A 16969-nucleotide genomic window follows, 5' to 3' on the forward strand; every position below is an offset into this window, starting at 1 on the left:
TATATTAGTGTGTGTGTTGTGTGTATAGTTTACATAAACATTATCTATATTAGCTCTCAAATATTCGAATTGCACTTTATAAACTTCGTTCTTACGCATATCGACGCCTTTTAGACTCACGAACACGAGTAGATGATTATTATTTTTACTTAAATTGTTTATGATATATATATATATGTATATATGTATATATATGTATATATATGTATATATATGTGTATATATATATATATGTCTAATGATTGCAACATCTTGTCAGACGAGTGTCACCCTCTCAGACACTGAAAATCCATGAGTCCGAAAATTACTTTTCTTTTATTTTAAACACGGTCATTTGTATACACACACACACACACACACACATATATATATATATATATATATATATTTATATATATATGTATATAGATACACGCATACATACATATATACACATAAACATACACACCTATACACATACAAATCTGTAAAAAGTACACACATAATATATACATATATACACACATATACCCATACATACATTTATACACAATACATAATACACACACATACATGCATATACATGATGATTGCAACGTCCTGTCCGACTAGTGTCACTTCCTCAGATACTCTAAGTCCATGAGCCCAAAAATGAGTCCATCGCCACAGAACACTTTTAATAGACAAATGCCTGAAGAACTATCTATATACAGATGATGTTACATAATCTTAGCTTTGTACGACAGCTCAGCAGTTCTCTGGCTTCAAGATGTTGAGATCCAGCAACAAGCAAGAGTAAGATAGCCAGCAACAAACTAAAATGCAGACCAACTTAATGCGGGTACTGGTCTCCCACTTTATGTTTTTTTTTTAATCAGAGACTTGTTTCTAGAAAGTTTGCCTTTACCACAGCTTACGGGAACACTCTCCACCCAAACACACACACACATACACACAAACCCACACGGTGCTTGTGGGCCGTTGACCCCGAAAAAGGGTTCATAACCCTTTGCATGGTCTTGATTTTAATCCTTCAAGGAGACTAACTTCCCTCCTCACCTAACAAGTCTGGTGGGGGAACCAGTTTAGTCGCGGGTGACCCGACAATGAGGCAGGTAGTACTGGATTTTATATATATATATATATATATATATATATATATATATATACACGTATACATTTATATATATACACGTGTTGGTGTGTATGTGTGTGCGTGTATATATATATATATATATATATATATATATATATATATATATATGCATTCATATATATACAAGCACACACATACACACACATATTTATATATATATATATATATATATATATATATATGAAATTTATTTATACAAACATTGATGGGTACATATGTGCATACATGTTTCTGTAATCACCCGCGTTGGGTGAATTAGAATGTAACACGGGTGGACGTTATGAGCGGGAAGAGGAAAAGTAAGGTCTTTGAACATAATAAAAATCTTCTTTTTATTTCCCTTTTTTATATTCCTTTTTTTTAGTTTTAATTTTATCCATCCTATTTTTTGGTTTTTATGGCATAAGGTACTTGAGAAAATAGTATTTTTGTCTAGCGGTCTGTAAATTAAAAGCATTCTCATGGGCATTGCGTACTGACCGGTGCCGTTCAATCCACACACACACACACACACACACACACACACAAACACACACACAAACACACACATACTAGAAGGAAACATACGTTTATATCTATACTCAGGAGCCTTGTATTTTACTCACACACACTCACACATTCACACACGCACACACACGCACTGAAAACAGGCCACAATTATATCGACACAGGAATAAAAATAACATTAAACAAAACAAAACAAAACAAAATAAAACACAAATAAACAAACAAACGAAAAATAAAACGCCGAAAGTTATCGAACTCCTCACGCATACATATATATATATATATATATATATATATATATATATATATATATATATATATATAAATACACGTATATACACCCACACATTGATACGCCCGCGACTATATACACACACACATATACATACATAGACATACAATGCTCACATACTGTTATAACATGTTTACATCTATACCTACATACGCAGTTATATCAATGCATGTACCCTCAAACACAGACATCCATGTACACACCTGGATACCATACATCATGACTGTTATCATATCAGAACTAATATTAATCCCCCAAACAATCCTAATAATAATTCTCATAATATTGATCATAATAATGACACCAACAATATCAATAATAATAACAATACTATGACTGCCGATTGGGGACTCCAAGACCCGGCGACCCCAAGCGGACAGACGTCCCAACAAAATGCAGATATACATATATATATATATATATATATATATATATATATATATATATATATACATATATACATATATATACACATGCACATAAAACATATATATATATAAAACATACACACATACTCATATACATACACACATACACACACGCACACGCACACCAGTATACACAGAACACATACGCAGTCAGACCAACCGCAGGCGCAGACACACATCTCCATCCACACGTGTCCCCAAATTTCCACAGACGTATACGAGACAAAGATACATATAGACACCCACATAGCCTCATGCATATACCCACATACATACACACGCATAGAAACACAGCAATACAGGCACAGATGCAAAAACCTTTTTTTAATAATAATAAGGTGTCGTTTTTCTTCAGTTGTGTGGTAACCCATTTATATATGAAACAGCATACCACTCCAGTCCCCACTGGCGTATACATGCATACACTACATACATGTATATATATACCCAGACCCCCATACATTCTTGTAATATACATTATTAGAATCATCGTATACGAGACAGCCAATTTAAATAGTATTTATAGTAGATGTATGTATATATATATACATATACATATATATACATATACATCCATATACATACACACATATACACATATACACACATATATACACACATGCATACAGATGCATACATAAATACACTTATACATACATATTTACACAAAATACAGACATATATATATATATATATATATATATATATATATATATATATATGTACACGTTCACCAAATAATACATCTAAAATAGAAATTGAAATGAAGTCATTCACTACATAATTCTCTTTTCTATCAAACCCCACACGCAAAGTTATATTTTTAGCCCACTACCCGCTTACTATTTTTGTACGGTGTTTTACTATGTAAAAATATATACTACGTAAAAAAATTATAGTGCATTCAGTTTGAATACATATACACGTACATATACACACACACGTATATATATATATATATATATATATATACAAATATATATATACATATATATATATAAAAACTCATGTATTCGCTTGATTACATGAACGTAAATATGTTACATACTCACTATATATATACATATATATATATATATATATATATATATATATATATATATATATATATATATATATATATATATATATATATATACTCCTTAGATGACTGATCGTCTCGCTGGATACCATATTGAGCTCTTTTCCTCGAACTTGAAAAAGGCCGCAAAACATGAGGCGAAACATTGAGTAATTGGCTGTTTTTTTCCATTCTTGATTCAGATCTTCAGATTTGTTTTATCATAATTTGTTTCATGTGAGATACTAGTTGTCTGCATCTGTTCATATTCACCATTTCTTCAAGTTTCAAAGATTTTTTTAGTTTTATAAGAATTCTCCCAACTACACTATATATATATATATATATATATATATATATCCATATACATAGATACCCATATATACACATATACAAATACAAACACACCTACATATACATAAACAGTTACGTACACATTTATGCGCATTTATATATATATATACATACATTTACCCACATATGCATACATGTGCATATGTATGAATTTGCACATATACACATATATGTATATAGGTTTGTGTGTGTGTGCGTATGTGTACGTGTGTATATGTATATGTAAGTATATATGCATATATATACATATATACTTACATATACATATACACACGTACACATACGTACACACACAAACCTATATACATATACAAATACAACACATATAGACATATAAACCCATACATATATACATGCATATACACATAGATATACATGCATATATACACACACATATATACATGCATATACACATAGACACACATACATTTACATACACATATACATAGATATATACATGCACACACATATATACATACATACATACTCAAATACATTTACCCATATAAACTTGACAAATCAATTATTACATGCTTCCATCATTTCAGACCTACACGCGTCACAATTTTTCCATCGCTCCACGACTTATAGACGAATGCCTGAGGGAGTATCTATAGAAGATGATGTTAGAGTTTTTTAGCTTTGTACGACCGCTAAATCTCTTCTCCGTCCAAAATGTTCAGATGCAGCAAACAACTAGAGCAATATAGCGAGCAACAAGTTAAACTGCAGACCAGTTTAATGCGGGTACTGGTCTCCCGCTACATGGTTTGTTTAATCAATGAATTGCTTCTCCTCGAGGGGTTGCCTTCACCACAATAGACGGGATCCCTCTCCACCCCACATCCACATGGAAATAAACACATGCATGCACATATACATGCATACATACAGAATGCACGCAAACATGCATACGCATATACACACACATGCACACATACATACATCGAGGAGCACATGTAAGCATATACATACATATGCATATAAACACGTACATATACATGTAAAATACACATGAAGTAGCGTTCCAAAAGTCATAACTCCTTAATGATCAGGATGAAGATGATGGGTAAAAGTCAATGAGTTTTGCATGAATAAAAAAAAGAAAAACAACTCAAAGCACACAATTTGTAACTTTAGAAATGAATGGACGTAGGAACAAGACGAAAACAAAATCCATCAGACCAGCACCAAAACGCCTGGGCTCCGCTTTCTCTTCTTTTATAAATAAAATGTTTGTTCACAAGACCCACACCTCCGCCGCAGACAACGATGACGACAACAAAGACACATCATTTTACAAACATATGAGGATTGCAACGTATTGTCAGATGAGTGCGACTTCCTCAGACACTTAAAGTCAATGAGCCCAAAAATGACTTTTTCTTTTAGTCCTACTGGTGAATTCACACGCTCAAGCAAGCATGACGCTGAAGATGGTGAGTGAGATCAATTATTACATGCTTCCAGCATTTCAAGCCTCCATGAATCACAACTTTTCCATCGCCACATGACCACTTTTATAGACAAATGCCTGAGGGAGTATCTATACACAGATGATGTTACATAGTCTTAGATTTGTACGACAGCTAACTCTCTCTCGGTTCAAAATCTTGAGATCCAGCAACAAGCAAGACAAGATACCCAGCAACAAGTTAAACTGCAGACCAGCTTAATGCGGGTACTGGTCTCACGCTTTATGTTTTTTTTTAAATCAGAGATTTGCTTCTTCTAAAAAGGTTACCTTCACCACGGCTTACAGGAGTCCTCTCCACCCCAACTCACACATACACACAAACACACACGGTGCTAGTAGGCCGTTGACCCCGAAAAACATATGCACCCATACATACATACATACATACATACATACATACATACATACATACATACACACATATATGTGCATATTTATAGAAACACATTTTAGATACAGATAGATTCAATTTTGACGTTTATATTTAAGGTCATCTTGTTTCATTTGATACTTTTGTAGTATTAATGCAATAGACCATAGTTATATATTTATCTTATTATATCTTGTGTGGAAAAATATGAAAACATCGAACAATATACAAATGATAAATGAATATGGAACTTCTAAACATAATATGGCACACTTGAGCGATTTGGCGCATGAGGAATAGATCGTAATATCTCTAAAGAGTGGTTGAAATACCACAAAAAACATAATAAATAAATGTGATACTGCCGACAAAAAGTAATTGCCTTTGAAGTCACTGTTTCCATTAGATTTACTAGTAGAATTTCAGGAATGTTTTTCTAGTCTCATGAATTAATGATAGTTTCTCCATACATTTAGGTTTATGGGTCCAAGTAATATCAAAATGAATCGAAAAAAAAAACAACAATATACTAATAGAAACACAGGAAAGCATTTTGAAACTAAATAAAACATAACCAACTTAACTCGTTTTCATATTAAATGATTTTGATATTAATAATCCATATTTTATTAAAGAATAAGATATAAAAATTCGATTTCAGAGATTTTCGATAGTATTCGCTCATATGTGCTTTATTAGATTTTGGTATTGCCACCACCGCAAAATGCAAGATATAAATATATATATATATATATATATATATATATATATATATATATATATATATATATATATGTATATATATATGTATATATATATAGCTTCAATCTATGGTCCCCCCTCGCAAAACTTTCACAAGAAACACTCGTCTAGCTGTAAACACTATCAATAATTCCCCCCCACTCTTTATCTGTGCCTAAACCTAAACGTAGATTCCATGAACAAAGCTTTTTCATTAGAACTGCACGCCTGTGGAATTGTCTTCCGTTTTCCTGCTTTCCGGCTGACTACAATATGGTTGTCTTCAAGTCTAACGTAAATAAATTCTTGATGAGCCGTTCCATATAAGTTATCAAATTTAACAAATTTTCATTACTAATGATTACACTGGTCAACACAATATTTTTGGCAGGCAAAGTAAGACTGGTTTCTGGGGTTTTCAAGGGCACTGAATCCGAATCTGACATTAGTTTTTTCAAATTGGCTCTAGTTTTTGAGATATCACAGGGGGTCGTTTGTCTGAAATCACCCATTCGCGACCATAGCTAAACGTACAAAAAACGGCTAAATAGTGCATAAATGTCAGATATTGATTTTTATGATAATCTTAAACCACAAAGACAGTGTAAAATCTCAATCTAACAAGTTAAGTTAGATATAACATCATTTCATTTATCCTATAACTGAACACTTTTCATAGATTTCGAGGATATACAAAAAATTTGCTAAAAATTTGCTGAATTTTAATTCTCCAAGTGAAAAAAAACATTTGCATAATCAGTTATATATCATAAATTAATGCAAAGCATTATACACTAGATTCTTAGTTACAATGAACACACAAAACAATATTTTATTCACAAAACTAAAATTGACGTTTATACGATTTTCGCTTGTGAGCAACTTTTGGGCAGTCTCTCAAAAGGTTCCAGCAGTAGTCTGCCATCATGTGCTCATCCCATTTGCCTTGATAACTCTCTTCCATTGTTTTGATGTCTTGATAGAATCTCTCTCCCTGCTCCTCACTGTAATCACCAAGATTACCAGGAAATCTGTCGAGGTGGCTAAACAAGTAATGAACTTTAATGCTCATATTTGCCCCTAGTTTTCCGTATGCAGTAAGCATCTTACGGACCAATTGCTTGTAATTGTCAGCTTTGTGATTTCCCAAAAAGTTTGTCACTACATCTGTGAAGGACACCCAAGCATTTAACTCAACCGTGTTCATATGATTAGTGAAGTCAGAATCCATCATGAGCGTTCGAATCTGAGGTCCATCGAAGATGCCACCTTTAGCTTTTTCGATGGAAAGACCTGGAAAATGCCTGCATATGTACTTGAAGCAATCCCCATCCTTGTTCAACGCCTTAACAAACTGCTTCATGAGCCCTAGTTTTATGTGCAATGGATGGAAGATGATTCTATCCCTGGGTACCAAAGGCTCATTGATGACGTTGGCTGTGCCGACTTCGAGACTTTCCCGTTCTGGCCAGTTTTCCCTTCTCCAGTGCTGGATTCTTGCTCTGCTATCCCACAAACAAAGAAAGCAGGGATACTTTGTGTACCCACTTTGCTGACCAAGCAGAAAATTCACCATTTTCAAGTCCACACAAATCAGCCATTTATGAGTGTTGTAATTCAGCTTTTCAAGAACAAATTTGATAGCATCATACTCTTCTTTCATCTTGGTAGAATGGCCAATTGGTACAGGAGCAAACTTATTGCTATTGTGCAAAAGTACAATTTTTAGACTTGCTTTCGAGCTATCTATGAAGAGACGCCGATCTGCTGGGTCATATGATGAGATCCCCATGCAGTTAAGAAGTGCAGAAACGTCATTACAAAAGACCAGGTCGTCTTCTTTAGAAAAGAAACGAAGCAAGCTGCCTTCCCTTGTCCTATAGTATGTTACTTTTGTGCCAGAATCAAGAATGTTTTTCTCTTGGAGTCGTGATGCAAGAACTTCAGACTGCTCCTTCGACAAACAAAGGTCTCGCACTAGGTCATTAAGTTCAGATTGATTGAAAAGCTGAGGGCCATTTGAGGGTTCTTCATAGTCACTACAGCTATCATCACTTGATATTGAAAGATCAGCTGGAATCTCTTCGGTTTCATCGATTTCAGGCAAACTGGTGAAAACAGGCAAAGGTAGATCCTCAGAGTGCGCAACAGGACGGATAGCAGAATCCAGGCTCGGATACTGCCAATTTGCTTTCTTGTGCTTGTTAAACCCCGTCATGTCCTTGAGACAGAAGTAGCAGTCATCATAATGATTGTTGGGCTCTCTCCATACCATTGGTACAGCAAACTTCAACTTCAGCTTACCGTTGGTCCAACCGCGGAGACTTTCTACACAGGTTTTGCACACCATATGTGGGGCCCAAGACTTGTCTTGGTCACCAAGTGTCATATCGAAGTATGCTTTGTACGCCCTCTTGACAAGGTCTGTAATATTCCTCTTTTGTTGTGCCATCATATACTGTCCACAGATGTAACAAAAGACATCCGGTTCATATCTACAATATCTTCTAGAAGAACTCATTTTATCTCTGGAACTCATTTTCAACTGTGGAATTAAAAAGAAAATTCTTAATTACTGTTTAATTTATTCTGCAACTATATTTATGGAACATGTTATTAAGTAATTACAGTATATAATTATATACAAACTCTCCCTATATAAATAATTATATAAAAATTCTCCCTGAAATACTTCAATATATACATAATCATTATAATGATTCAATAATATCAGAAAATTATTATTTACTGCTTCTATATTGAAGTATTTCAGGGAGAATTTTAGCAGTTTAGGCTTATTTGCGGCTATCAGTATCTTCTAAACTAGAGCCAATCTGGCAAAACCAATGTTATATTCGTAATCAGCGACCTTCAAACCCCCAGAAAACACTCCTAGATGGTCTGCCAAAGAAAAAAAATAAAAATTTGTTGACCAGTGTTATTATATTGTGCAATTTCTACTGTACACTCTTTAACCCTTATCCTTGAGTTGCCTCGTTGACCTTGATAATGAGTTGATACCTATGAAAAAAAAAGTCCAATGTGAACAAGTTCTAATTGAACCGTCCCCCTAAGTAATACAAGTTTCAAAATTCCCACTGTTTACTATGCTAAAATCACAATGACTAATGTATACCTATTAACCCTTATCCTTGAGTGGCATCTGGGCCTTGATAAGTGGTGACACCCTTGTAAAAATATATATATATATAATAGTAGTAAGTTATAAAATGATATATGGCAATTAAGCTATACACACTATTCCGCGTTTCATCAAAGCTAGGATTCGTCAAGCTTAAGCATATATATATATATATATATATACATATATATATATATATATATATATATATATATATATATATATAAATGTTTATATACACATGTATACGTGTGTGTGCTTGATTATATGTGTGTGGAAGATGTATACGTATATATATATATATATATATATATATAAGATTGTCGTTTTAAATATATATATATATATATATTAAAAGTACAATCTTATATATATACATCTTTCACACCAATATAAACACACACACGCGCGCACACACACGCGCACACACACACACACACATATATATATATATATATATATATATATATATATATATATATATATAGAGAGAGAGAGAGAGAGAGAGATGAGATTGCCGTTTTAAAATTGAAACGCCGATATTGTTTAAATAAAAACAGTGAAATACGTATGAAGACTGATTTGGTACCGATTCTGCTCTAGAATATATTTTTAACTATATTGTTTATAACGTTTCTTATTATTTCAGGGGAACATTTGTTATTCATATAATTTTGTGTTCTGATAGACTACTGTTCGCATGATGACTGTGATTTTTCCCAACGTTTCGGACAATGCTGTCTACGACCTTCTTAAGATTTATCATCTTTAACACGGGAATATATATGTAGAACTCGAAAATCCGGACGGATGTTTAAACGAAACCTTTTAGTTACATCACTGTGTATAGAACTTGCTAGGAGTCTTTATTAATGCGAAGGTGGTTTACGCAAAAACAGCTCACTCTCTAGAAAAAACAAGCCTGATTAATCGGCAGGACAGAGTCGAGACAACTGGGAGCAAGTTAGAATACAGAAGTTGTCGGAAGATGTCGAGTACGCTATACAACATCCTATTGCTCCAATCTGAAATCTACAGCCTAGGTCCTCCTCCATAGTTGTTCCCCTTGGTTACGGGTGCATTGAAGATACTCCAAAAAGAGTTCGGGACTGGCCGTTAGTTCAGTCTGGTGGTCGATCTGCCTACGGTGTTGCACCAATACCACTCTCTATTCTAAAGGACACTCTAAATTCTTAAATACCAGCAATGAATAATGGATGTACATGGTCGTCCAAAGCGTGTTTGCAATACAATTATTGTTCCAGAAGTAATGCTTATTTTAACACAAAAGACTGTAGTTTCGAAGAACGGGATTAATACTATTAAAACTATGAAGCAGAAAAAAATTAATAGAAAAGTTTAATCATCGCAACCAGGGTATAAGTCAAGATATTGAAGAAGTTTAAACTTACAATGTCCTATCTGAAACAAGGAATAGGAAATAAAATTATGTATATTAGTCCATGGAGTTTTATTTTTGTAATTTTGAAGTCTTTTTCATTTGAACCGGATATTTAAACAAACAAACTATATGCCTTTCTTTACATGAACTATTACTGTTCAGGATAGGATTTTATTCTTGCATCTTATTGCAGAATTTTTCTGCGTTGACTTTAGATTCCTGTCTCTTTACCCGGATGTTTTTAAAGAGATTCCAAATGATGTCCTACGGAACTCGTATTAGACTAATTGCGAAATTGTTGATAACACTAGATATTTACTAATATACATATTAAATATAGCTGACTGTTGCCTTCTTATTATAGCTATAAATCTTTTTTTTAATTTTCTTCATTGTTTCCAACATTTGAGCTAATCAGAAAAAAAAAATCCAGTCCGGCAGTTTTTGGAAAGACTCTATTAGAGTATATACTTCCTAGCATCCAAGGATTATACAGTGAAAAAGTAGAATATTATTGCTTTTAGAGTTTGTTGTGAATAGATACAGGTAGGTGATACAAGTTAAGGTGCGTTTAACATAGAACATTTCATTGAATCCAATGTAAAACCTGCACATGTACCTGCCATTTTTCTGATAGTACAAACGTTGGAACTTTATCCATTCGGTTTGAAACTCTACTTCGCACCTTATCTAAGCTTGCAACGCCACTCTTAATAGTAGTGATTTGTAAATATATACGATGCTGTGTAGTGTAAGTATGTTTATAATACGGTTTTATAAGCAGCATTATTAGAAATGTGTCTGATATTTTCTCAATTCATTTGCACGCGAATGTTAGCACCAGGAGTTTGAACCAACTAATCGCAGGAAACGTTCTATTTGTCGTGGCAATCTTTGGGGGTAAAGATATATTGTTAAAAGACGGGGACTGTATATTATTTGCATCAAATGTCAAGAATGTCGTTTTCCTGGGATTTTTCTAGGGCTTTTTATATGTGCACATTCATTTTCTTCACTGATCTATAGTAGAGCATAGTCATCAGCAAACATGTAAATATATAACATAATTTTATCAAGGAAAACAATATAAGAATACCAGGTTGTATAAAGTTCAGAAACATCATAGCAATACATTTTCCTGAGCAGCAGTCCATGATATACTTGATGAACGGCATTAGATGTATCTAGGGAGTACTGGCTTTCCTTATTTACTACACTCTGATAAATGAAAAACATTTTACAGCCATAAGGAAAGCTATACTTGGCTAGATTTTTAGCGACTAGGTTTTCAGTTGTACAAGTGTCATTTCTGTTTGTAACTTAAAATTTGGAGATGGTTGCTTAATGGTTCTCATGTAAAAATGCTCTGTTTAGGTTGCTCCAGTTCTCTCCAAACTTTACAATATATGCCTTAACGAATCTTGCTTTCCTGGCTGCTGGAAAACAGCTTTTGTGATACCAGTCTTAAATAATTCTGGTGAAAGAACTGAACGAGTAAATTATCGCCCCATTAGCCTCCTCCCGCTGTCGGCAAAATATTTGAGTTCTAAGTTAATCAAGCCCTAGTCCAGCACCTAACAGCTGCTAAATTCCTGACTGACAAACAATATGGATTAAGGCAAGCCAGTTCAACAGCAGCTATGTTAAATGTAGTCTTCTGTTTTCCCAACTGTACTGATATGCAGAAGTTCAAGTGTAATGTGAACAAATATCTTTCTACTCATCTCCCTTCACAGTGTCCCCGCAAATTATGTCCTTGATAGTAGCCCTCTACTTCAAAGTGGCACTGTTCCTTGTTTGGGCTGAAAATTGAATTTTCTTTTTTACTTGAAGGTTGACCGCCCCGCAAGCAGGTCAGCTTTCTTATTTGCTATGAAAATGCCCTCAGAATCGTGGGATAGTGGAGGAATTATTTACTATGGTACATTTTCCAGAAGTAACGCGTTTGTCTTTGCTGCAAGTCGAAAAGCGTTCCTGGTTACTTCAGTGTGCCTTGACTTTGTTACGGAAATGTATACTTGCAAATAGCTGTAGGTTCTTTTAATTAATGGCTATGTTGATTTGACTTGCGGTCGTAAGATCGGAGAAATGCCCGTTCTTTAATGGACCCTCCCCTGCACATCTTTAATTGTACCGTTGTTCAGCTTACTTCATTATTTTCATGTAGGAAAGTAAATGTCAGATGTGCACTGTTAAGTTTCACACTGTTCAGCAGGAAGAGAAATATATTCATTTATAAAGGAGCTCTGACGGATTACTTTTTCAGCTATAATGAAGCAGCATATGATTTGTAGCAAGTGCATCGCAGTTTTGATTTGAAGGTATAGCTTGATCTTAAATAATATCAAAAGGTGGTCGGCATTTCGTCTGAAGTTAAATCCAGAAATAACATTGCTTTTTTACGATCTAGAAGCTGTGTTGCCAACGTGACTGCATATGTTAGGACATGCAGTACAGTGAAGCTAGGTGCACTTCTACTAATTGCGTCTGTTTAACTCGGAACCAAAGAATAGTAGTAAGATGTGCATAAAAATCCCCGAATATATGTAACTTGGCTTTCCTACCGAAGAATAATGCCGCATCTATACGACCAACTATATGGTTGCTTAGGGAAAACACACTGATTCTTGAGAGAACGGCAGAGAAAAGTATTAGTAGTGTTATAAGTCAAGTACAGGAGACATGAAAACTGACCATCATATTCTAAATTCTTCTTTATATTTAAGCGCATGCGTTTATAGATACAGATCATATCCTTGTACATAATTGCCAGAATTCTTACATTAGAGATAAGGGGTATCCTTTAATGTTAAATTGATAGAAAGGGTTAAGAGGTATAGAATAATTCTATAAGAGAAATGATTGAACATCATATATGATACATCTATGCCCACGGATATTTCTTAATGCGAACATAAAGTAAACGGTGAATTAATTTGAGATTGTATCCTGTGTTAACTTGCTAATTGCTTTCGATGACTTTTATTTGATTTAGTTTGTCTGTGGCTCATGAAATGGGAGTATTGTGTTAATTTTCTGTCATATATTCAAAAATATAAACTAACAGTCGAAACTTATCCTGATGTATTTTGCTCGGGGAGAACTCACTACTTGTTATTATATGATCTTTAACCATGCCCAACACTGCATGAAGAATATCCCATTTTTTACATCCGATGATAGTGTATATGCAGATTATGTTACCAACAAATTTTATCCTATGTACTGAAAGTACGAAACAACAGCCAGAATGTTCTTACTCTAAACCTGCCAGGCACAAGCTACCAAAACAATTCTCATCGAAATAAATGTCCAACAAGACTCAGCAAGCTTCTCAGTCCGAAAGAGATATATAAAAAAAAGAACGAAAAAAGTGCGGGCTATTCACTCCATAGTTCTCGTCAGGAAATAAACCAAGCCATTGGAGGACTCTGTGATGCAATGCACAGTTAAACTACTTTTATATATAATCTAAATTCAACAACAGGAACTACATTATAAGCATAATGAGTTACTAAAATAGATAAAATATTTAAAAAAAAGAACACCTATTTTTACATATATTAAAATCAAATTAAAAGACAAGCATGCTATTTTCAATCAAAAAGTAAAGCAGAGATGGAAACTCCAGAAAGGAAAGCATATTGTATGAAAAGATTTTACCAATATAAAATAAATCAGTTTTTTTGTACAGAAAACTGAAGTGATTGATCTTTCTGAAATCAAGTTCACGATATAATTACAGTTAAAAAAAGAAGGAAAAATTAAATAACTACTTGGACCCAAATTTGACTCCAGATATCATAATGAAAAAAAATATTCTATAGCATTAATAAGAACTATATAACATGGTTAAGTTATTGCCAAGGAGTGCCACGTTTTAAAAAGGGCGACACCATAAAATATCATTTTTCCGTTATCCCAGGAGTTGGTCGTGACGTTTATTCTGTCAGAACAAATAATTATAAAATATTTTGGGGGATCAAGAGAGAAGAGAGAGACGAGAGTACGAATACGACACATGTATGATCGTATTACTTTGCTGACTGCACCCCTTATTTAGTTCTTTCTCACTGTATAATATAAGCACACAAGTTGTCAAACATGAATAGTTGTTTTCATATCGGCTTATTAACTCATCGTTTCCATTAACATATACCAGCTTAACAAGAAAGTACTTGCGGTTTTTAACTTTTAAATTCAGATGACTATAACTCTACTTCATCCATAATTTATTGATCGAAATAAGCAGCATCAGAACTACACATTTTGCCAATGAAAACTATTTTATTGATCCTCGTAACTTGAAAATCTGGTGTGCTAGTGACGATGAAGACGCTAAAGGAGTTTCCTATATCTCGTAGGTTTTTTGAAGGTCTTCTCATGCAAAATGTTTTCGCAGTGCTTGAAAAAGTGATAGTCAGTATCTGGGGAGTATGAAGAATAAGACAGAGTTTCATAGCCCAAGTCGTTCACCTTCGGAAGGCCGCGTTATCACTCTGAGATCGGGCATTATCGGGTAGAATTGTATTGTTTTGTTTCTGCTGACTAATGCTAGATGTTGACAAAATTTCTGATGTATTTGAACGATTTGCTGACAATAATTATCCGTCATGATTCAAAAAACTGTAATCGATGAGACCGGTAGGAAAACACCAAACACTCAGAATGCGCTTCGTTTAGTGCAATTCTGGTTTCGGGAACAACCCACTTTTATCGCGAGTCACAACCCGGTTCAAAAACAGGTCGTTTTTGTTGCGTAAAGTGAAGGTGGCACTTCATACCGGTATTTATTTTGCTAGTTTTTTTTTAAATTTGCGAGGCTCCTATTCATTAAGTTTTTTTTTCTTTCTAATCTCTCTCACGTGGTTAGAAATAGTCGCATATATTACGTGTAATTACGAAACACATCTTATTCGAACTGTTATGCTTTGATTTGCTTCTACTAAGGCTCCTGATTGATCGTTTTCGATATCTGATTATCGAACACTACACGGTTTTCTTAAAGAATCTAGTCGCAACCACAAAATTTTTTAGACATTGTGCTGTTGGTTCAGTAATGTTTTCTCGGTCAGACACCTCGTAGATATTGCAAGCTTTTTCAACATTATTTCGACCTAGCTTGAATGGAAATGAGACAATTGTGCGAATTTACTTTATTTCCATCTTGTACTCAACGTTCTGCAAAGAAGACATGGTGGTTGCAAAACGATTGTAATTTAAATAATAAAGTACATCGAGGAAACGTTCTTAATAATATAATAATATATAATATATAAAGTAAATGTATTATTACGAATTCAAAAAAATATCATTTGAAATCAAAAATAAAAAAAATCAGCAATTTTTGGGTCAACCTAATAGATCTGTACGCATTAAGATAGATGAAGCTGAAAAAGTTATGTATACATTCTATACGTTCGAATAAAATACAAAGGATTTAAATTTGTTGATTTCATGACAAATTTTCCGATACGAATGACAAGAAACCATATATAACGAAAAAAACATGAACGCAAAATTTTCTTGAAAAGCATAAAATGTAATAGGCACGTGATATTCAATTTTCCAATGTGTGGTATGTTCTTTAAATAATAACATATTTTAACCAAGACAAAAATTAATAATCAAAAATATGTACGTGCATTTTACATGCATGTACAAAACAAACAATCAAAATGCCGGCAACTAACGAAAAAAAATGCCGGAAATGATTCTCTAGAGTAGATAAACTTAGGACTTTATAAAAAAAAAAAGCTAGAATATATATATTTTTTTTAACAAAAAAAAATGTAAATTAGATATTGTTTACACATAGAAACGTTACGACTTTTATTCTATAGATAGGCACTCGACCAAGTCATCCGGAAATAGATATCTCCTGTCACTCTAGTAAGCCATATGCTAGCTAACAGTTGATAAAAAAAACCGCTGGCGGAATCTCTAGTGCAAAAACGTTAAGTATTTTTTTATTTGTATTTTTGTTTTTCTAAACTAATCCTAAATGTTCTGTTACATTGCTTTAAATTTACTTTTCGTGTGTTATGTATTTTGTCTGTAT

The sequence above is a fragment of the Euprymna scolopes genome, chromosome 8, assembly GCF_053919585.1.
Source record: "Euprymna scolopes isolate OS-2025 chromosome 8, ASM5391958v1, whole genome shotgun sequence".
Lineage (NCBI taxonomy): Eukaryota > Metazoa > Mollusca > Cephalopoda > Sepiida > Sepiolidae > Euprymna > Euprymna scolopes.